We start from the raw sequence: 22917 nt of genomic DNA, 5'->3' as shown, positions 1-22917 counted from the left end.
AATTTGCTTGAGTACAGCTCTTCATAGTATTATTTTATTATGTCTCATGTTTCTATTGGTTTTATTGTGACAATGTGTTTCATTTTTTTCATTTCTTATTTTTGTTAATTGCATCTTCTTCTTTGTTACAAATTCTGGTAGTTTGTAAATTGTGTTGATCTTTTTAGAGAACCAACTTATTTTATTCATAATTTCTATTGATTTTTCTGTCTTATTTATTTCTTTTCTAGTTTTTAAAAAAATCACTTTATTGGGGGCACATACAACTCTTATCACAATCCATACATACATTCTTTTCTAGTTTTTATTATTTCTTTTATTCTGGTGATTGTATGCTAATTTTGGTTATCTTTTCTAGTGATTTTATCTACAACTTTAATTTTATTTTTCATAATTAATCAAAAGATTCTAAGTACCATTCATATCAGGTAGTCCATGCCTTTTCTTTTGAGGAAAGGTCTACTGGGTTTGTGTATTATTTATTTGTTTGTGATATTTTATCTTTGTTTCTTCTCAAATTTTTTGTAATTTCCAAGACACGGTGGTGGAGGTGTTGTATTGGTAAACCCCAATCCTATCAAGATAATCAATGAGAAAATTGAAAACCTAAGGGCCCTTTTGCTGGGCATATACAGACTGCCAAATACAATAAAGGAGCACACACAATGGAAGACTAAAGATGACTGGGACCTATTAAAAAGGAAACATTCATGAACACAAAGAGTTGATCAAAAAGGTAAATAGAGTTCACTGATTGGGGAAAAAGTCTTATTAATTATCCCTATATGCTCCACCATATTCATGGATATATTTTCAGCTAAGATATAAAAATATCCTCTTTCAAACCTCCATATATTTATGAGCATTTTCCTATTCTCCCTTCCACATCTGTTCAACTTGTGAGTCTACCAAAGTATTTACATGTAGATCACCACTGTTGCAGGCTTCTGTATGTAACACAATTTGCTTCTCTTCTCTTCAACTCTTGTAAGCCTCCTAATTTCTTCCCCTGTCTCCATTGTTTGTTTATTTTTCCTAATCCTATAAGGAGCCCTGATGGTGTAGTGATTACAAGTTGGGCTGTGATTTACATGGTCAGCGGTTCGAAACCAGCAGATCAGGGGAAGGAAGACGTTTTCAATTCCTGTAAACAGTGGCAGTCTCAGACACAGTCAGCATTGACTTGATGGCAGTGAGAGATTGCTGTGTATTGCCTACTCATTCATCCAAATTAATAGTTGTCTACTTTTTAGCCCATGACTTCCTCTCCTCTGTTCCTTCCCATGCCTAATAACTATCAAATAATGTTTCTTGTATTGTGAAAACTTTTTCTTTACTTTTTAATAATAGTGGTCACATATTTGTCTTTTTATGATCAACTAATTTCACTGAGCATAATGTTCTCCAGGTTCATCCATGCTACGAGATGTTTCACAGATTCATGTGAAAATAGTGTTTTCAATGGTCAAAGCTAGATGACTAGCTTTTAATTCCAAGAAGACTCAGAATACATTCTGGTCCCTTGAATTAAGTTTCTCCACTTCAAATTCATAGCAGAAACCTTTTTAAAGTGTAGATGCCTAAATCCAAACTAGACTCTCAAACCAGGATCTCTAAGGACAAGCAGCACAACTTAAAAGCTCTTGGTAATTGTTATGTATATTCAGAGTTGATAAACAATTTTCTTAACATTTCCATTTACTATACCAATTGTAAAAATATCAAGTATATTAATATTCATTATAGATTATTTCAAAACTGAATATATGATAGCTATATCTACATCTTCTCATATGCCATCATCACTACTATAAAAAAAATCTAATGAAGACTCAACCAGAAACTTCAAAAAGGAGAGTATAAGGATATCTATCACATTGGTTTTGAAATTTAATAAGGTAATGGGTACAAAGTACATAAAATAGCATGTCAAAAATGTTTATTTTCAGTGTTGAGAATTATTATTGTTAATTAAGTATAGATTGGTATTTTTCTACATTTGAAACACTAAAGTTTATTTTCAAAAGAGCAGTCAGATAACAAGAGAAGGGGAATTGGTCTACATCATATTTCAGAAGCCTCTCCAGCCTACCACTACACCACAAGGGCTCATCAATTTTCTTGATATGTGTGTGCACGTGTGTATGTGTTTCATTGGTTTTGTTACTCTAGTGAACTCAGCCTAAAACACTCTTGTTTCCTAACATTTTAGAATTATTGATTTAGGTATAAAAAGCTCCAGTAAAAGGCAACTTAATAAATATGAAATATTCTCTTTGCCACAGGAAGAATAAAACAGGGTTAAATAGCAAACATTTTATATCACTTGAAAGGTATAAAAATAAGGAAGAATAAAATGCATAGGGTAAATAATAGGATGGCATTAATAGAAAGAGGACTTGGGGCATATTAACTGGAATGCTTTCATATGTCTAAGATCATCTGTATGAATGAAATGGTGGCAGCCTTCATCTAGAGGTTCTTTGTAATATGATTGGACTGTGCTCCAGATATCATTACTGTGGGATATGCTGTTTTAGTTTAGTGTTTTGGTTTTTTTTTGAGAGGCAGCAATATGAGTTCATGTGTCTTTTATACTCTAACACAATTAATTGAGTCTGCACTTAAGATGATCTCTCACTCAGGTTGTTCATTTTGGAACCAAATACAAATAATTTCAGTGGTGGTTCAGGCAGTCACCAAAAACCAAACCCCCTGCCATCAGGTTGATTGTGACTCACAGCAACCCTATAGGTCTGGGTAGAACTGTTTTTGTGGGTTTCTGACACTGTAACTCTTGAAGCGAGTAGAAAGCCCAGGCTTTCTCCTGCAAAGCAGCTGGTAGTTTTGAATTGCTGACCTTGAGATTTGTAGCCCAAAATATAACCACCAGGTCTTCTCAGGCAAGCACATATGTGAGTTATTTCTAGGAATTTTGTCCCTAAGGAAATGTAGTCAACAACTGGATTTTCTCATTTCTCCCTCCCTTATTCCCTTCCTTCTATCCTTACTGCCTCCCTTCCTTCCCCTTCCATTCATCGGTTTTCTGTCCCTTATTTTTCTTCCTCCTTTAATTTACTTCCGTATATTCCTTCCTTTCTTTTAAATCTTATTATATTTTTTCCAGAATTGCATTTTTTTCTTTTCCATCATCAGCCCCTAAACCACTTTATATTAATCAGTGCTTAGGAGAAGTTTATATGATAAAAGCACACAAAAGTTGGAAGAAATTTTAAAAAAAATAGCTAATAGAAGTGGTGTATAAATCTAATGGATTGATCCAGCCAGCTTTTCTGTCAGATATATAAATATATATATATATCAGTCTAATAATAAGTTTGAATTCTATTAGTGTAAGATGGAGAACATATATTATATAATCAAAAAGTATTCCACAGTCTATAATTATCCACGATAGCTTTCAACTATTTCAAATTTATTATGCAATTTTTCACCTTCCACCTGTCTTTGTTATACATCAAGTCTAAAAGACATTTCTTCCTGCTTCTAATATACTACCTTTGCCCTGAAGTACATTTCAGACTATTGAACCACAAGGGTTCGCCAAGTAAAAGAGTAAGCAGAGGCAAATGTGATCTTATGTAATGGTTCCATCGGAAACAGCTGGAGGCATTAAGAGAGTGATACAATCAAGTTCAGCTGCAGGAAAGAGATACACATACATTAATCATCATGTTAATAAAACCACAGCATTCCAGTTACCCTGACAAGAGAGAGAGAATGGGGAAACTGCTGCCCATACTGCTGGAAGCAAGCTGATTTTCCACAAGATCACTAAGCCATTTTTCCAAAGCACCTCTGGGTGGAATTGAACCTACAACATTTAGATAAGATGCTGAATATATGAACAATTTGCACCATTCAGAATATCTGAGAAGCATATACAAAGAACTTGCTTTGAATTTAGACATTCAATCCCTGCATCCTCGGAGGGCATGTTGCTCTGGGAAGGGCACATCTATGTTTACATACCTAGCCTTACTCTCACAGTATGGGAGCATACAAATGCTTAGTGTATAGTTCAAATTTTATATTGGGAATATTTTATCTCCAAAGTGTATAAACTCAGTCACCTCAAAACTCAGAAGATAATATATTTCCCAGGAACCCTTCATCTCCAGTACCCTTCAGTCTGTAGACACACACACACAAACACACATATACACAAACCAGGGTGCTTCAAAAAGCTCGTGGAAAACTAGATTTAAAGATAATGCAATTTTCCATAAAGTTTTGAAGTCACTATATTTTTCCCCTTGCACTGTTCATGTTCTTAAACATTGACATTAACTTTCTATCTTAACTACATAGCCCTGAACATTATTATAACTCCCTGTTTACAACTCTGCATTAAATTGACACAGAGAAATGATTCTGTGATGCTAACCTGAAATCATAGTAAAAAACATTTCATATTATCACCAATACCAAACTTACTGTCATCAAGTTAATTCTCAATCATTGTGACCCTATAAAGCAGAGTGGAAATGGTCTTAGGGGATTCAAGCCTGTAAATCTTTGCAAGAGTAGAAAGTCTCATCTTTATATCACAGAGTGGCTAGTGGTTTCAAATTGCTGACCTTGTAGTTAGCAGCCCAACAAATGATTGTATAACCAGCACTTTATTGTTTGATTAACAATTGTTTTTGGTTATAAAAAGTATTGGAAGTACAGACGCCCACATGTAAAGGAAAATTGTTCACAATGTGCATTTAACTTTCTGTATTCATATTTGGAGAATATTTAATGATATAAGAAGTTTTTTTGCTGTTTATCTGTAGCTCTTTGTTGTCTTCATTCTTATTACATTACAAAAAAAGAAAGAAAGAAAAATAGAAAGAAACTCAGTATAGTGTGATGGGTCACTTTGTATGATCGCTAGCTATGATTTTCTAACTCCTATGAAATAATTGGATGTGTCTATGCAAATAAGTTTCTTATGGCTCACCAAGGGGATTAGATAGCCAAAAATAAAAATAAAGTACATGGAACCCTGAAGTTGAGTGGGACCATGGAAATAAAATGTATAAAACCCTAAGACATTTTGCCATCATAATGCCTTTAAAGGAGCTATTCCAGAGGCAGAAAGAAGGGATCTCACTAACAGTAATAAGAGGGCAAAGAAGTGAAGTTTGTCTTTTGGAACTGCCTTGGGTTCCCTAACTGAAAATCGAGATCCAGGAGACAGAGACAGAGAGAGCTGTAGAGACAGAGTTGTAACCCCAGTGTGGGAAACTAACACTGAAGGAAATATGACAAGGTCTACATTCGGTAACTTCTAACAGAGGGAATGTGGTAAACTAGTTTTCCATAGTAGGAAAGCCTTCACCTTGGTAAGTTATAGGTAAAGTTCAAGTACATCATCCTGCTTTAAATAGCATTCCCACAGATTCTCCCCTAATAAGTATGCTGCCTTAAAGTGAACACATGGTTGGTTTTATCTCCCTATAGAAGCAGACATGTATATTTGTGCCATTGGCCCTTCAGTTGTTGGAGGCTGGTTTCATCTGACAAATGTGCCCCTAGTAGGGACAGTAGGAAAATAACTCTTTTGAGTTATACCCTGTGTGACAATTGCACAACCCCATCAGATGGTAGAGTAAATTGGGCAAATTATTTGAAGTGAGGGTCCGGTTGGGGGATTAGTAGATAATTAGTAATAAGAAAGATAATATAATATTTTAAAGAGGGCAATGGGACAAGACAGAAGTAAACCTAAAACTTATGCTATACCCTTACCCACTTTACTGAAAAAACAGAAGGTAGCAGTAACAAATGAAAACATGAAAGGTTTTCTACAAATAGTAAAAAAAGTATAACCCATGGTTCCCAGAGGAAGGAGCTTTAGATCTAGGAATTTGGAAGAAAGTAGGTATGAACTTAAAGAAAGCACACAGAGAGGGGCAGAGTATGCCCCTGGATACCTGGTGTCTGTGGGCTCAAGTCAAGATGGTTTTAGAACCTCTAAGGATGGAGCAGGCGAAGAAAAAGCAACATCAACGTAAGAAAAAGCCTGAAATAAACTACCCAACATTAAAGAAGCAGGCAAAGGTGATCCAAAATGAGTATGAGAGAGTTGAGAAGGCTTTAGAAAAAAACTGAAGAAATTAAGTCTGATTTAAAAGATAGCCTCATGGCAAGACCCTCTGCTCCACCTGAAAGCCATAAGCCAAAGGAAGTAGATAAGGGCAAGGAGGATACTAAACATAACAAAGCACCTTTACTTTCAAAAGTAGAAAGAGGGATTGCAGAAGAAGGAGATTTAAAAACGCAGACTAGTTTTTCCTGTTCCTGTGATAAAAGACCACCCAATGCAGACAACCCACAGGGATATCAAGAACACCACTATGGTGCATTTCATTTTGTGTTAGACAGAGTTCTCTAGAGAAACAAAACCAGGACACTTACGATTTTATAGAGATGATAGATAGATAGATAGATAGATAGATAGATAGATAGATAGATGATAGATAGATAGATAGGTAGATAGGTAGATAGATAGATAGATAGATAGATAGATAGACAGACAGACAGATAGATACACCACGAAGGAATACATCCACTAATTAGTGCACACAGCAGTACAGAGGGTTCAGTACAACTCACTTCTGTGGAACAGTTAATATACTGGAAGTCCTTCAACTCATGAGGGCCACTGGATCCAAGATCAAGGAAGCAGATAGCTGGGTAATGCAGGCAGTCTGGCCACAGGCAGCAAAAGCAAGGCAGGTCACCAACAGTAAGAAAGATGACAAGATCCTACAGACAGCCCCAAGCTCAAGCGATGTATACACCAACAGCATGGTGAAGCAGGTCTCAAAGGAACCTCAAGCTCTAGTGACACAATCCACAGATTGGCAATCCCACAGTAATGCAGCTCACAAGTTGAGGCAGGGGACTAACAGCCCCACGCTGGTACAATCACCAAAGAGCAAAAGAGAGAGGTGTGGTGCCTAGCCAAGCCATTTATCTCTTTGTCCTCCAATCAAACTGCAACTTTATTAATCCCACATGTTCCTATTGGCCAGGTTAGCACAATAAACCTACCTAGCATACTCTTTAAATTGTTAAAGACATCAAACAGGCAGTGGCAAGCTACAGGCCAGACTCCTCTTTTGCGATCAGCATGATTAAATCTCTAGCTGAGGAATCCTGCAGATTGGAATACCTTGACCAAGGTCTGCCTCTCTCCTTCAGATATTTTACATTACTGAATCTGGTGGACCGAAGGAACTAAGACACAGGCTCGCTGGAATGCAGAGCAGGGTATACCTATAGGGTTAGATCAGTTAATGGGGAATGGTAATTTCATCACAGTGGAAACACAATTGCAGGTTACGAAACAAGCATTCTCACAGATACTCAATATTTGTGTGTGAACTTGGGAAAAAATAATGCCATCAGGAGAGAAATGGTCTAGTTACATGGATATACAGCAGCAGAATGATGAGTCCTATATAGATTTGTGCCTCAATTAGAGGATGCTGTGCACAAAAGTGTCAGAAATATGCAAGGAGTGGAGAGCCTAATAAAGACATTAGTTTTAATAACGCTACCCATGACTGCCAATATGCTATACACTCACACAGGGAACAGGACATGCTTTTAGACTGTCTTAAGCTCGGCAAAGGAATAAGATCTGAGACATACAAGGCAGACCTCCTAGTCACTACTATGGCCAATTACACCAAGCCTAAAGGGAAATGTTTTACTGCCGGAAGATTGGTCATTTTCTAAGAGAGTTCCAGCAGCGTAGGCCAATCAGCCTCACTTTGAGAAGTGGGCTGCAGCCTGCAGACCAGGACCACGGAGGTCAAGCTTAAGCGATCCTCCTCTATAAATCACGGTATATCAGATTTAACCACTGCCTTAATTTCTGTTGCTGAAGTTATTCAAAACGTCAAGAAGACCTCGCAGATTCATGAGAGTGGCAATTGCTGCCTAAGACATATCTACCATTGCTGATGCTAAGAGACATTCTAGGACTCGATCATAACTGATAATTTTACTATTACAACAAACTTCATTTGCTAAAAGATCAAGATTATGGACTTACAACATCAATTAATGCTAAAATGTGAGTAGAATGTAACTGATTTCTGTGTAACCCCTTACCCATATAATGAGACACAATGCATGATTGGGATTTCATTAGAAATCATTTTCAGTGTTTAAAGAAAACTTTTCTCTAAATGTGATTCAGCTAAAAAATGGATATTTTCTATACATTCAAGGATAGACTTAGAATATCTCCTAGCTCTGAGGTAATTATATAATTGGTGGGTAGTATAGAGGGGTCAGATCCACAACCTTGGATTCAGAGTATTTCACATAGCTTAAGTTCTAGTCTGATTGTCCTGTTCATTATCATAATTTTGATACTTGTAGTCTCATGCTGCTTCTATAGAAAGCTAAGAGATATGAGAAGAAACCATGTAGCTTCTGTGACCTCTATTAAATTTTAAACATAATACAGATGGAGGAAATGTGGGAAAATAACACTGAAGGAAATATGACACGGTCTATGTTTCCTAACTTCTACCAGAAGGAATCTGGAAGACTAGTGTTCCATGGTAGGAAAGCCTCCACTTTGGTAAGTTAGGGGTAAAATGCATTATCCTGATTTAAAGATCATTCCCACAGGTTCTCCCCTAACAGTTATGCTGCCTTAAAGTGAACATATGGTAGAAGTTATCTCCCCATAGAAGCAGACATCCTTTTAATTTCTCTTCCCACCATGTCATCCAACCCTCCTCATGCCTTCTCCCAATGCAGGTATTAGATTTCCTTACCTATGAGCTCAGGGACCTTAATGTAGCTACCACCTACCTTGTGATGCAGGTAACTACTGAGTATGCATGTCTTATGGCTACCTATAAATGTCCCAAGAGAGTAAAGATCCGCTCTCTCTTCTCCCAGTTCCACGTGGACCATCGAGGAGCTGAGGTGAGCATGCTACCATAAAATGTGTCTGACTCCCTTATTGTATTCTCTCTCTTATCTTTCCAATCCTCTATGACTTTATTATAATCTTTATTATTGCCATACATTTGCGCCTTCTGGCACTTCAGTTGTGGGAAGCTGGTTTCCTCGGACACACTGGAGATGGTATAAGACATTTAAAAGCAGAAGCAGATAAATGGCAATAGCTCGACCAGGCTTCTGTGCCCGTGAGGCAAGGCGGCTATAGTGAGTGGCTGTGCGGGCCCACTAAGAGAATTGAACACCTTTGGGTAGGAGATTTCTTGGTAGAGTGAGGTGGGACATTTGACAGAGCTTGTTTTGCTGACCCACAGAGCTCAGGACTGAGTGCATTTGAGTCAAAGATCAATGGTGAAGAATTTATCATTAGGGCTAAAGAACTTTGCAGAACTTGCAAACACAACTCAAAGTCAAAGGCCCAAGAGGCTCAAGGATCCAAGGGGCTGAGGTCCATGAACAGGGCTGCCTGGAGGCACATTCAAGAAACTGTCCTGAGTGAAAAACAGTATCACTCCTGATCCTGAATTGTAATCTGGTACTTCCCCAATAAATTCCATAATCATAAATATTCCACGTTGTATGTATTCTCTGTTTCTGTCATGTGCTAGGCCAGTAATTTTAAATTATCAGCCTCTCTGCAGCATAAAGATGAGGTTTTATATTCCTTTAAAGAGTTAGAGACTTGGAAACACAGAGGGGCAGTTCTAAAGGATCACACCATGTGTAGGAATCAAATCAATGGAAGTAAATTTGCTTTTGGTACAGTGGGGGGAATTGCTGATGTAAGAATTAGTAAAAACATTGGCGCTTACCTCCAACTAATAACAATCAGTCTGTTTATTTGGCTGTTGATCTGATAATGATGATTCCTGCACCCTCCTTGTGAAGTTAGAGGAGGCTAGACACTCTCAAGAAGACAGTTTTTTGCACCCAGACTATTGTTGTTTGCAATCTAATCTGTGTTTCTCAGACTACCAGAAGGGTCTTCCATTATAAAATCCATTCTCTTACATCTTCAAGACTTGTCTCTTACTAGAAAAAGAGTGGTTGTGGTAACTGAATGATAGAAATTCAGATATATTTCTATCACTGAGTTTTCTAAACATTAAAAAAGATACCAATAAGCCTTTGACTCCTACTTACAGTATAATTGATTGTATTCCGTGATATAGACAGTCCACCTGGTTAAACTGCAAAGCACACCTTTCATTTTTAAATTGCTAATGCACTACAGACTCCTGGGAAAAAATGTCCCCAGATAAAAGAAATTCAAGACAGTTCAAAAGACAAAGCAATCATGAAAGACACTTCCATGATTGTTGGAAGCTTCAGTGGATCAGACTCCCTTTTGAATTAAATAAAACAATAAAAGACTTTAATGATAATGTAAAATTTTAAATGCAATGTTAATGCCTTAGGCATCTTGCTGACCAGTGCCAATTAAATGGTCTTGGTGACAGTTTCTAATTCTCTGCACAAACATGTATTTACAAACATCTGTATATATACTTGTGAGTTCCCACATATGGACATACAATTTATAGAAGACTCTGTTTTTCATTAGGCTGGGAAAAAAATTGGTTCCACTTTTTTTTTCCTTCAGGATTTGAATTCTTTGTAAGAAGGCAAGGGAAAGGGGGACATGGGAGGCAGTATCTAGCCAAATAATGAACTGAAATATATAAGAACCAAATAGAACCCTTCACAGACTAGACAAAACACTAATTCAATTACATGGCAGAATGATTTTTAGACAAGGATGAGTGTAATAATGTCCATCTTACTCAGACTTTGAGTGTGCTACACGACACTTACCACATAAAAAGGGCAGTGCTTACCTTCTCGGCTTGATGTTGGCAGTCTTGGGGTCACTGCACTTACTTGTCAGTGCAAAAGGCTGCCAGTAAGCATTTCTCAGGGTAGTTTTGGTAAACCTAAAGGTCACTACAAGTCAGCATCTATTTGATGACAGTGAGTTGTCTTTTTTGTTTCTTTGGTTTTTTGAGTTTTGAAAGGTATATTTGTGTCACTACTTCTGGTCCCCAACTTCCTGATTTTCCAGTTCAGGAATTCTCAAATGTAAACAATCTGAAGTCAGAGAAATATCTTATTAAAAAGTACAAACAAGCCAAATAGTAAGTCTATAAAGCCAGGATGATGTACTGGAAATTGCATGTTTAGTAAGCACCCTACAGATAATTCGGATGCAGATGAATGATGAAATCACTACAAATACTCTCTGAGGAATATTGTCCACTTTATCTTATCTTTTATCTTATAAATATTTGGGGGTTGGCTATATTCTTCAGATTTATCTAGGAAAATAGAATCAATGTGAAGGGTAGGTATATAGATAAATAGTATTTAAGATGCATAAGGGAGGGACATAAAAGTTTCCTTAAAGAAAGTTGTATTGACATCTTCAATAAAGTATGGGATAACAGCAGCATTTCAGAATTAAGGATGTCAAAGTCCCTTTATCAGCATCTATCCATATGTCCCCATTTCAGTTTTCAGGATCCCATTTGAGAACTATGTTACGCTGGGTTTCCTAGAGAAACAAATCTACTGACACTAAATATACATATATGGAAAAGCTTTAAATCAAGAAATAAATTTATATCAAGGTAGGAACCAAGTCTAGCAGAACTCAAATGCATGGGTCAGATCCTAGCTGGAAGCCCCTCCAAAATCACGCAGTTGACAGCTAATGAAAATAAGGTGGCATGCGAAGCTGGGAGATCACAGGCAGATGGGTACAGAGTATAGTGGATCAAAGTTTGGCAGGAATATGGCAAAATGCTAATAGCTCCCAGGATCAACAGGCCCAGAAGCCAGAGGTAGAGTCCAACGCAGGAAAGAAAGACGGGCAAGAGAAAGGCCAATTCTCCACAGTGTTTCGTATAAACAGGCTATACTATTTATAAGTATACATCATTAGGAGACATCATTAGGCTGTCTCCTGATAACTTTCCACAGGTGTACCAAATTGACACAAAACCTTGCCATTACACGAACCAATTCCAGAAACCCAAAAAGCAATCCAGAGCATTTATCCTTTAGATTACTTACACTAGAAGCATTCTCATGACCTCAATTTTTATCAGTCATGGTGCTTGTGGTTATAGATAGATGGTAAATAGATAGATAATTTTAAAGAATTGGTTCACATCATTGTTAGGGCCAGCAAATTTTAAATCTATAGGGTCATCAGGTTGGAACCTCAGAAAATATTTGATATAGCCGTCTTGAAGTTGAAATCTATAGTATAAACTGGCAGGTTCGCGATTAAGGCAGAATGCCTATGTTACAGTCTTGAGGCAGAATTTCTTCTTCTCTAGGAAACCTCAGAATTTCCTATTACTGTCTTCAATAAATTACACAAGGACTGCCCACATTATCAAAGTAGATTATTAAGGGTAATTTACTTAAAGTGAATTGATGATAAATGTTGATCACACCCAAAGTATACCTTCACAGCATCATATAGCCTTGGGTTGGCAAAATTTGGCTCTGGAGCCATATGCAACTCTTTTGGTATGTACATATGGCTCTGAAGTACAACTGAAAAAATTAAAGGATATTATTGAGAAAATGGTAATTTCATTTGTTTTTAAATATATACTTATGATTCTTGAATAATTTTTAAATTGTTGTGAGGGACAGGATTGGCTCTTGTGTCTCATAAGTTTGATGAACCCTGATCTAAAGTTTTACCAAATAATCAAGCACCATAGCCTAAGCAAGCTGACACATAAACTCCACAGAAGCCTTCATGAAGTTTTCTTTGTCTTGATTATTGGACGGCAGGTCATTACCACATTACTTCTTATAGCACCTTCATGTTTATGTACCTTAAAGGATGAGTTATCCTACAATGATGCTCAAATGATACCCAATCAGTAGTTCTATTCAAAAAATGACTTTGATGATTAGCATTAATTTTGTTTTAAGATAAAAATTAGTAGAGAACAAAAAGTCAACAATGAAAAGGAACTTTCATAATGTATTTATATTATCATAATTATGTAGTCTATTAATATTAATATATATTATGAGATTTTTATACTATATCACATTATTTTGGAACAAGGACATTTTATTGGAAGTTATAAAAAGAACAACAAAATGAGTTCATCTACACATATTTGATTTCAGTATACTACTTTAGCTTTGATTACCTGGAAATTTTATATGTAACTATAGATTTTTTCTTGATCATCCAATTATCTTGTTTTTTCTGAATATGATTATTCTATTCCATTTGTGCTCATGATTGTCTGTATTTATCCAAAGCTCACTTTTCTTCAATGAATGCAATCACCAACAGAAATTTTAAAAACTAAACAAAAAATGGGCTAAATTTTAATAAGAAATATTCAAAAACATAAATTAAAAAAATAAATAAAATAGGAAGAAATATTCGAGAGGATTTGGGGTTCTACAGATTTTTCCAGCCAAATACCAGCTGGCATTGTAATGGTGTGGGTGGAAGATCATAAGCTAATGAAGGCAGACAATCAGTTTTAGCTGAATTAATTGTTTATTTTTATATTTTAACCCTAAATGAATGAATGAATATGATGTAAATTGATATGAAAATAAGAGCTTTATGACTTAATATATTACCATGCTCAGTTTCTAATGTCTCCTTTCCAAAGAATTCAAAGGCTCTATAAATAAAAGAGCAATTAAAGAAAAGCCACACTCGTGCCCAGTATTATCTCTATAACAATAAATACAAGATAACACTTGGTAATATGAATCTTAAAATGACCAGGACATCATACCTTATACTTAATAAATAATAATAAGAGTAATAGCAATAATATCTATTACCTAGTGAGTGTTTATAACATACCAGGGACTTTGTGGGGATTATTCAATTTTCCTCAAACTTCATGAATGATATATTAATTCTAAAGTCAACTTTCAGGTTAGGAAACAGGAACACGTGGAACCCAGCACCACATCTGGATGGTCATAAGGGCCTGTTGTGTAATTGAGGGATGAGTTAGTTAAAGGTTATTGTGCCAACCTGGCCGATAAACATACGTAGGGTTAATTGAACAGCAGAGGGATAAATGGCTCAGTGAGCCTTGCCTTTGTAGTTCTTGGGTCTCTTGTTTTGTGATGGTCAGACCAGGGTGCAGCTGCCTTAGCCAGGTTCCTGCTTCAGCTGGCAAGGTTCACTTCCTACAGGACATTTCTGAGGCAAAGCCACATGGACCTACCCCGATGCAGCCCTGGGTGCTGAAGCAGCCGTGTGGAGACCCCTGCTAGCACTGAGATGCTTACATGTTCACTGATTCAGCTTTCTTCCTCCAGTCAGCATCATAGTGTGTGTTCTGTGAGATGGAGGAGGACTTTGTGGATTGGTGGTGGACATATGGGTTAATGTGGACTTGGGCAGCACTGGGTTGGGATGTTTTCTTGATGTGTACTTAACCTTTATAAAACTCTCTCTCTCTCTGTGGCTTTGTTTCTATAAAATGCCCAGATACACACAAGGGGTAAATTAAAGAGACATGAGACAAGGCATGCAAGCGATCAACTCTTTCATGATGATTGGAACCAGAATGAGGTCATAATGTATTCTTTCATGAGTTTATATAATCTTGGGCATGCAAGCCACAGTAAGCACATACATAACAGGGAGGGGTTGTATTGAAGGAATATACATAATAGGATGGGGCAAGCTAGGGGAATACACGTAATGAGAAGGGGAGGCAATAGAGGCATACCGGTGACAAGAAGGTACATATATAACAAGATGGGTGGGTTCTAGAGTCGAGATGGCAGCCAGCCTTTGTCATCTCTGAGCTGGCTTGACCTTAAGTGTCTTTGAGCTGTCCTCCACGGGAATAATCTAGGATCCTTATTAGAAGGGAGTGGGCCCTACTTAAGAGTGGAACAGACAATAGAGTCTAATTGCTTTTGATGGCAGACAACCTTCAGGCAGATAGCTTTCAAGCAGTTAACCCTCAAGCAACCATATAGTAGTACCTTAAAATTGTTATTTTTGCTGGGGGGACATCTTTTACTTAAGAAAATGTGAACACATCTCTAACCTATGAATGTAAAAAGTCTCCCTCCATGAGAGGCCCAGCCTGCCAGACATCTTAAGGTATAAACATTGAGCGTTTGTCCACACACATTCTCTTCCCGGTTCTGTTTCCCACAGAACACAGAAAACTTAATTAACCTTATTAGAGGAGCCTGGTCCCACACCATCTTCACAATTGTTCCCATGTCTGAGCCTATTGTTGCTGCCACTGTGTCAGTCCTTCTCCTTAAGGTTCTTCCTCCTTAAGGTTCTGCCCCACTACTTTACCAAACATGATGTCCTTCTCAAGGACTCCTGATATCTCTCCAGATAAATGTTCAAATAATGTAAAACAAAGTCTCACCATCCCTTCCTCTAAGGAGCACACTGGCCATATTTCTTCTAAGAAATGTTTATCCTTGTAACCATCCATGTACTTCAATATTCTTCTCCAGCACCGTAATTCAAATGCAATGATTCTTCTTTGGTCTTCTTTCTGCATATGAGGCAATGGAAAATACCATGACTTGGGGGAGGCACACCTTAATTCTCAAAGTAACACCCTTGCTTTTCAATACATTAAAGAGGTCTTGTACAGCAAATTTACCTAATGATCTCTTGACCGATGCTTCTATGAGCATTGATTGTGGATCCAAACAAGACAAAATCCTTGACAACTTCAATCCTTTCTCCATTTATTATGATACTACCTATTAGTCCAGTTGTGAGGATCTTGGTCTTCTTTACATTGAGTTGCAACCCATACTAAGGCTGCAATTCTTGATCTTCATTAACAAGTGCTTTCATTCCTCCTAACTTTCAGGAAGCAAGGTTGTATCATGTGTTTTTTTTAAGTTATTAAGCCTTCCTCCGATCCTGATTCCAAATTCTTTTTCCTATAGTAAGATTCTCTGATGATTTGCTCAGCATACAGATTGAATAAGTATTGTGAGAAGATACAACCCTGATGCACAACTTTCCTGATTTTAAACCATGCGGTAATCCCTTAGTCAATTCACACAACTGTTTTTTGATCTATGTACAGGCTCCTCAGGTGCACAATGAAGTGTTCTGGAGCTCCCATTCTTCTCAATGTTTCCATAGTTTGCTATGCTCCCCACAATCAAATACATTGGCATAGTCAGGAAGACACAAGTAAACATTTTTCTGGTATTCTCTGCTTTCACCCAAGACCCATCAGACATGGACAATGATATTCTTTGTTCCACATCCTCTTCTGAATCCAGCCTGAGTCGCTCCCTGTCAATATACTGATGCAACCATTGTTCAATGATCTTCAGAAAAATTTTACTTGCATGTGATATCAATGATATTGCTCTATCATTTGAGCATTCTGTTGGCTCAAGTTTCTTTGGAATAGGTGCAAATATGGATCTTTTCCACTTAGTTCGCCAAGTAGTTGTTTGCCAAATTTCCTGGCATAGATGAGTAATTGCTTCCAGTGCTTTACCAACTTGCTCAAACATTTTACTTGGTATTCCATCAATTCTTGGAGACTTATTTTTGGTTAATGCTGTCAAGGTAGCTTCAACTTCTTTCTTCAGTACTACTGGTTCTAGCTCATATACTACCTCCTGAACTAATGGAACTTCAACTAGTTCTTTTTGGTGCAATGACTCTGTATTGTTTCCATCTTCTTTTGATGTTTCCTGCATCATTTAATATTTTGTCCACAGAATCTTCCAGTCTTGCCACTCCAGGTTTGAGTTGTTTCTGGAGTCTTTTTGGTTTCAGATATGCATGAGCATGTTCTTCCCTTTTGTTTTTCTAAAATACTTCCTTATACTATTTAACTTTGTCTTCTTAAACTGCACTTTGAAATGTTCTATTCAGTTCTTTAACATCATCAATTCTTACATTTGTTTTACCTGGTCTACAATTAAGAGTAAGTTTCAGAATCTCTTCTGACATCCATTTTGATCTTTTCTTTTCTGTATTTTTAATGACTATTTGCCTCCTTCATGAATGATATTTATTTATTTATAAATAGATCATTTTATTTGGGGCTCTTCCAGCTCTTATAACATGCCATGTGTCAGTTGTATCAAACATATTTGTATATATGCTGACATCATTATTTTCCAAACATTTACTTTCTATTGAGCCCTTAGTATCATCTCCTCTTTTTTCCCCTCCCCCCGCCCTCATGACCCCTTTATAAATTATTATTTTCATATCTTACACTGACCACTGTCTCCCTTCCCCCATGGTTTCTGTTGTTTGACCCCTGGGGGGGTGATGGTGGTGGTGATGATGGTTATGTGTCAATCATTGCAATCGGGTTCCCCTTCCTCCCCTCCTCTCCCTACCTTCTCCCTACCCTCATGGTAACACTACTCCCATTCCTGTTCCTGGATTCCATGTGTCCTGAGCTCTCATCTCTTACCTTTGCTTGTGCATATGCTTCGGTCTAGCCTTCAGTGAAAGGTAGGACTGGGGTCATGATAGTGGGGGATGAGGAAGCCTCAAGGGACCAGAGGAATATTGTGCATTTCATCAGTGTGCCTTGGTTGACTCATAGTGTGCCTTGGTTGACTCATCCATTCCTGTGACCCTTCTGTGATGGATGTCCCATTGTCTATAGATGGTTTGGGGTCTTTGTTCTGACCCCCTCATTCTCAACAATATGGTTTGTTTGTTTATTTGGGGTCTTCTGATGCCTATTACCTGATCCTGTAAACACTTCATGATCACACAGGTTGGTGTGCTTCTTCCATATGGGCTTGTATCTTCTCTGCTAGATGGCTGCTTATTTAACTTCAAGGCTTTAAGAACCCAGATGCTGTATCTTTTAATAGCCAAGCACCATCAGCTTTCATCACCCCATTTGCTTATGCACCCATTTTGTCCTCAGCAATCATGCTGAAAGGGTGAGAATCACAGAATGCCAGATTGTTAGATCAAAGTGTTCTAGCATTGAGGGAGGGCATGAGAAGAGGCCCAAAGTCTGCCCACTACCTTAGTATATTGACATATAAATATATATACATCGGCCAATAACTCTATTTTTATTAATTAATGTATTTACATATGTACACTCCTATGTTTATACCTCTATCCATAGCTTTGCTTCCTAGAGCTTTCCTCTGTTTCCTTGTACCTTTCCCCAGCTCTACCATCACTCCCCTTCTTCTGTCTCTTAGTAATTCCTCTCAGCTAGATTGCTGTTGCTCCAACACCCCCAGAATCTCTATGTCCTCCTTGTTGATTTTAATTCCTTAGTTGTTCCCCTGTCTATGGCGGTGTTTGTTCACTGCCCCCTGCTGCCACCTCCTTCTTCCTCCAAGTCCCTCTGGAACCGCCAGTCCTGTTGCTTTCACCTCCAGCTTGCTTCCCATGTGTATCTTATATAAGTAGGCAAACCAACAAAAAGACCAAACAAAAAAGAAAACAAAAGATTGAATGAAAAGAGAGGGGGGAGAAAAAGAATACTTAATTCCAGGTCTGTCCTCTGACCTTTATGGTTATCTCTCTACTGGGCGATATCCAGGACCCACCCCTCCTAGCCTGAAGTCAATTTGGGGGGCTCCTCAGGGACTTTATGGATTTGCTTTGCCCCTGTTGCTGATCTGTTATGTTCTCTTCTTGGTTTGCCTGTCTGTAGGATGTTCAGACAGGACTAACTCCCATGTGTCCACAGTATTGTCCTCTGTCGTGGTATGCTCCAGTGAGGGGACATCACAGTTTGAGCTGTTGATGGCCTTATGGTCCTCTCTGTGCCTTAGCAGCACCGTACAGGGACATCGTCCTCCAGGCTTAGTGTGCTGATATGGGGTCTAGACCATCTCTCTCTTTTTCCTTTTTGATTGGTTGCATGTGGGCGTGGCATACCAGCCCTTCTCAATCTGTAGGTTTTGAGTTGTTCTCTTTAGCACAGACTTTTAGGGAGGGGGACAGTTTGACTCTGGGGCTGTCCCTGTAGCCCACTCTTTTCATGCGTTGCTCCACGTGGTTATGTTGCCCTCACGGTTTGGTGCACCATGGTGGGGTCTGCATACACACTCCAAATTCTGTGGAGACATAACCAATACTCTTTGTCTGAGTGGGTTAGTCCCCTGCTCCCCTCCATGACATCATCTCCCTTTTTCCCCCTTTTGTCCCTCCCCCTTCTCCCAGTTCCCTTTCTTGGTGTTGCATAATATGCACCTCCTTGGATTGTTCTGACCCCCACCCAACTTCCTGCACCTCAACCTGTATAATGTAAGATAAATGGCTTTTCCTCTATACCTACTGTGCTGATTATACTTACCTCAGGGGACTCATGGTATGCTTGTCCTTTTGTGATTGGCTAACTTCGCTTAGCATAATTTCCTCCAACTCTTCCCACTGAACGATGTGCTTCATGTGATCATCAGTGCTTTTTAGTGATGCATAGTACTCCATTGTGTGTATGTGCCAGAGTTTTCTTATCTACTCATCTATCAATGGAAATGTAGGTTGTTTCCAATTCTTTGCCATTGTGAAGTGCACCACAATAAACATTGGAGAGCAGACAACTGGCCAAGGTTTATTTCTTACCTCTTCTGGGTGTATGCCCAATAGAGGAATATCTGGGTCATAGAGTAACCCAGTTTCCATTTCCATTAAATATCGCTAGATCACTTTCCACAGAGGTTGTACATTTCTATGCTACCACCAGCAGTGGAGGAGAGTTCCTATCTTGCCACATCCCCTTCAACATTTGTTGCTCTCTGATTTTCTGATTTGAGTTATCCTCACGTGTGTTAGATGGTATCTCATGGTTGTTTTAATTTGCATTTCTCTGATGGCTAATGATCGGGAGCATTTTCTCATGTTTATTGGCCATATGGGTCTCCTCCACAGTGACACATCTTTTGTCCACTTCCTCAGGGGGGTTAACTGTTTTCCAATTTTTGCAGGCTAGGAGGGTATTGTAGATTTCAGTAATGAGCCCTTTGCTTGTGTGTCATTGCAAAGAATCCTCTCCCAGTCTGTGCGTTCTCTTGTTACTCTCTTGGTAAAGTCGTTACAAGGACACAGGTGTTTTATCCTTTGTATATCCCACTTGTCGATTTCAGGTTCACCTGTGTGTGTACCCTTCCCTATTACAGTTAGCCTATGTATTCCCTGAGCCAAGGTTCTTAGGTTTGTCCCGATTCTTTCATTGATGGTCCTGATAGTTTGGAATTTTGCTTCTAGGTCTGTGATCCACCTTGAGTTTTTTCTTGTGCATTGGGTGAGGTAAGCATCTTGTTTCATTTTTCTACAAGTGGAAGTCTTTTGTTTCCAGCACCACTTGTTAAAGAGGGCATCCACTTTCCACTTGATGCTTTTTGGGCCCTTGTTGAAGATCATTTGTCTATATGCTAATGGTTTTATTTCTGGGTTTTCTGTTCTCCATTGGTCTGAGTATCTGTGATTATACCAGTACCACACTGTTTTGGCCGCTGTAGCTGTGTAGTTGGTGTTAAAGTCTAGTAAAGTGAGTCCTCCAGCTTTTTCTTTCTTCGTGAGGTGTTCTTTGCTATTTCTGGGCATCTTCCCTCTCCATATGAAATTGGTGCTCAGTTTTTCAAATTATTTGAAGAAGGTTGTTGGTATTTGAATCAGAATCACATTAAACTTATATATAGCCTTGGGTAAGAGTGACTTATTTACTATATTGAGTCTTGGATCCATGAGCATAGAATATTCTTATTATTTATTTATTTTTAAATAGTTAAATCATTTTATTGGGGGCTCATACAGCTCTTATCACAATCCATACATACAGCCATTGTGTCAAGCACATTTGTACATATGTTGCCATCATCATTTTCAAAACATTTTCTTTCTACTTGAACCCATGGTATCAGCTCATTCTCCCCCCACCCTCACCCCACCCCCTTGCTCCCTTATGAACCCTTGATAATTTGCAAAAAAAACTTTCCCATGTCTTACACTGACAGATGTCTCCCTTCACCCACCTCTCTGCTGTCCATCTCCCTGGGAGAGGGTTATATGTAGATCATTGTATTCAGTTCCCACTATTTCTCTCCCACCTTTCCCTTATCCTGCTGGTATCACTATTCACATTATTGGTCGTGAGGGGTTTATTTGTCCTGGATTGCCTGTGTTTCCAGCTGTTATCTGTACCAGTGTACATGTTCTGGTCTAGCCAGATTTGTAAGGTAGATCTGGGATCTTGATAGTTGGGGGGAGGAAGCATTAAAGAACTAGAGGAAAGTTGTATGTTTCATCAGTGTTATACTACACCCTGACTGGCCTGTCTTCTCCCTGTGACTCTTCCATAAGGGGATGTCCAATTGCCTACAGATTGACTTTGGGCCTCCACTCTGCACACGCGCACACATCATTCACATTGACATGATTTTTTGTTCTGGGCCTTTGATGCCTGATACCTGATTCCATCGACACCTCATGATCACACGGCTGGTGTGCTCCTTCCATGTGAGCTTTGTTGCTTCTCAACTACATAGCCAGCCGCTTGTTTATCTTCAAGCCTTTAAGACCCCAGATGCTATATCTTTTGATAGCCAAGCACCATCATCTTTCTTCAACAGACTTTTTTATGCACCCACTTTGTCTTCAGCTATCGTATCGGGAAGGTGAGCATCATGGAATGCCAGGTTATTAGAACAAAGTGTTCTTGTGTTGAGGGAGCACTTAAATAGAGGCCCAATGTCCATCTGCTGCCTTAATATTTAACATCTAAATATACGTACATAGATCTATTTCCCTATCATTTTATATATACATATATATATAACATACACTTATGCCTGTATTTAGATCTCTATAAGTGTCCTTTGCCTCCTAGTTATTTCCTTTATTTCCTTTTACTTTCCAATTTTCCCAATATTATGTTTGGCCTTCATTCAAATTTCAGTATTCCTCTCGGCTATATCGCCCTTGATCAAGCCCCACTAGGCATCCTATACCCTCCTTGCCATTGATCTTTGATCATTTGTTGTTCCCTTGTTCCTGAGTTTGTTGACACCCCCTTTCTCTCCCCGGCCTCTCCCTCTCCTGTACCGCCCCCCCAAATCATCGGCCCCTTGTTTTTGCCTCCAGATTGTTTATCGCAGCTATCTGATCTAGAAAGACATGTAGAGACAATAATAAACACAAAAACAAGACAGAGCAAAACAAAACAATAAAAGAAAACAAAACAAAACAAAAAAGCAAAATGATCACCAAAAAAAAGAAAGAAAAGCCTATAACTAGTTCCAGGTATATTTGTTGACCTTTAGGAGTGTTTTCCAGTCAAGTCTGATGGGGTGCCATGCCCTCGCCCCAAAGTCTATTTTTATATTCCCCAGGGACTTCACTTCTTTGTTCCCCTTGCTGCTCTGTTGCATGCCTTTAAGGTTTTGCTCCAGTGTGGTGGGGTCAGATTGGGCACAATTCCCTTACCGTGTCTCCAGTGTTGTCCTCCATTGTGCTATTGTTCAATGAAGGACATCTTGTGTCTCCTGGTGGAGCCAGCCCTATGGTCCGCTCTGTGCATGGGCTGCTCTGAGCAGGAATATCCTCCTTAGGGCTTGGTGGGCCAGGCTGTGTTCCACTCTCTCTCCTTCCCTCTTCATATGCTTCTGTGTGCTTTGATCAAACATGCCCTGCTCACTGAGCTGTATCTTCAGTGCTGTCCTCTGAAGTGCATTCTTCTGGGGGGAGGTGGGTGGTGTTCATGTAATTGGGATTGGGGTTAGCCCTGAGGACCTCTCTATTGGTTCCCTGCTCATGTTGAATTCACATCTTAGTGCACTGGGTTGAAATCTGGTCCCTCTCTCCCTCTCTTGTGGAGATATAAGTAATACCCTCCCCTTGGTGGGTTAGTGCCCTGTTCCCCTGCTACCTCTCTCTCTCTCTCTCTCTCTCTCTCT

This window comes from Echinops telfairi, unplaced genomic scaffold (assembly GCF_000313985.2).
Source record: "Echinops telfairi isolate 266 unplaced genomic scaffold, ASM31398v2 ScPeMD7_7465;HRSCAF=8503, whole genome shotgun sequence".
Classification (NCBI taxonomy): domain Eukaryota; kingdom Metazoa; phylum Chordata; class Mammalia; order Afrosoricida; family Tenrecidae; genus Echinops; species Echinops telfairi.
Note: the sequence above shows the minus strand (reverse complement) of the source record.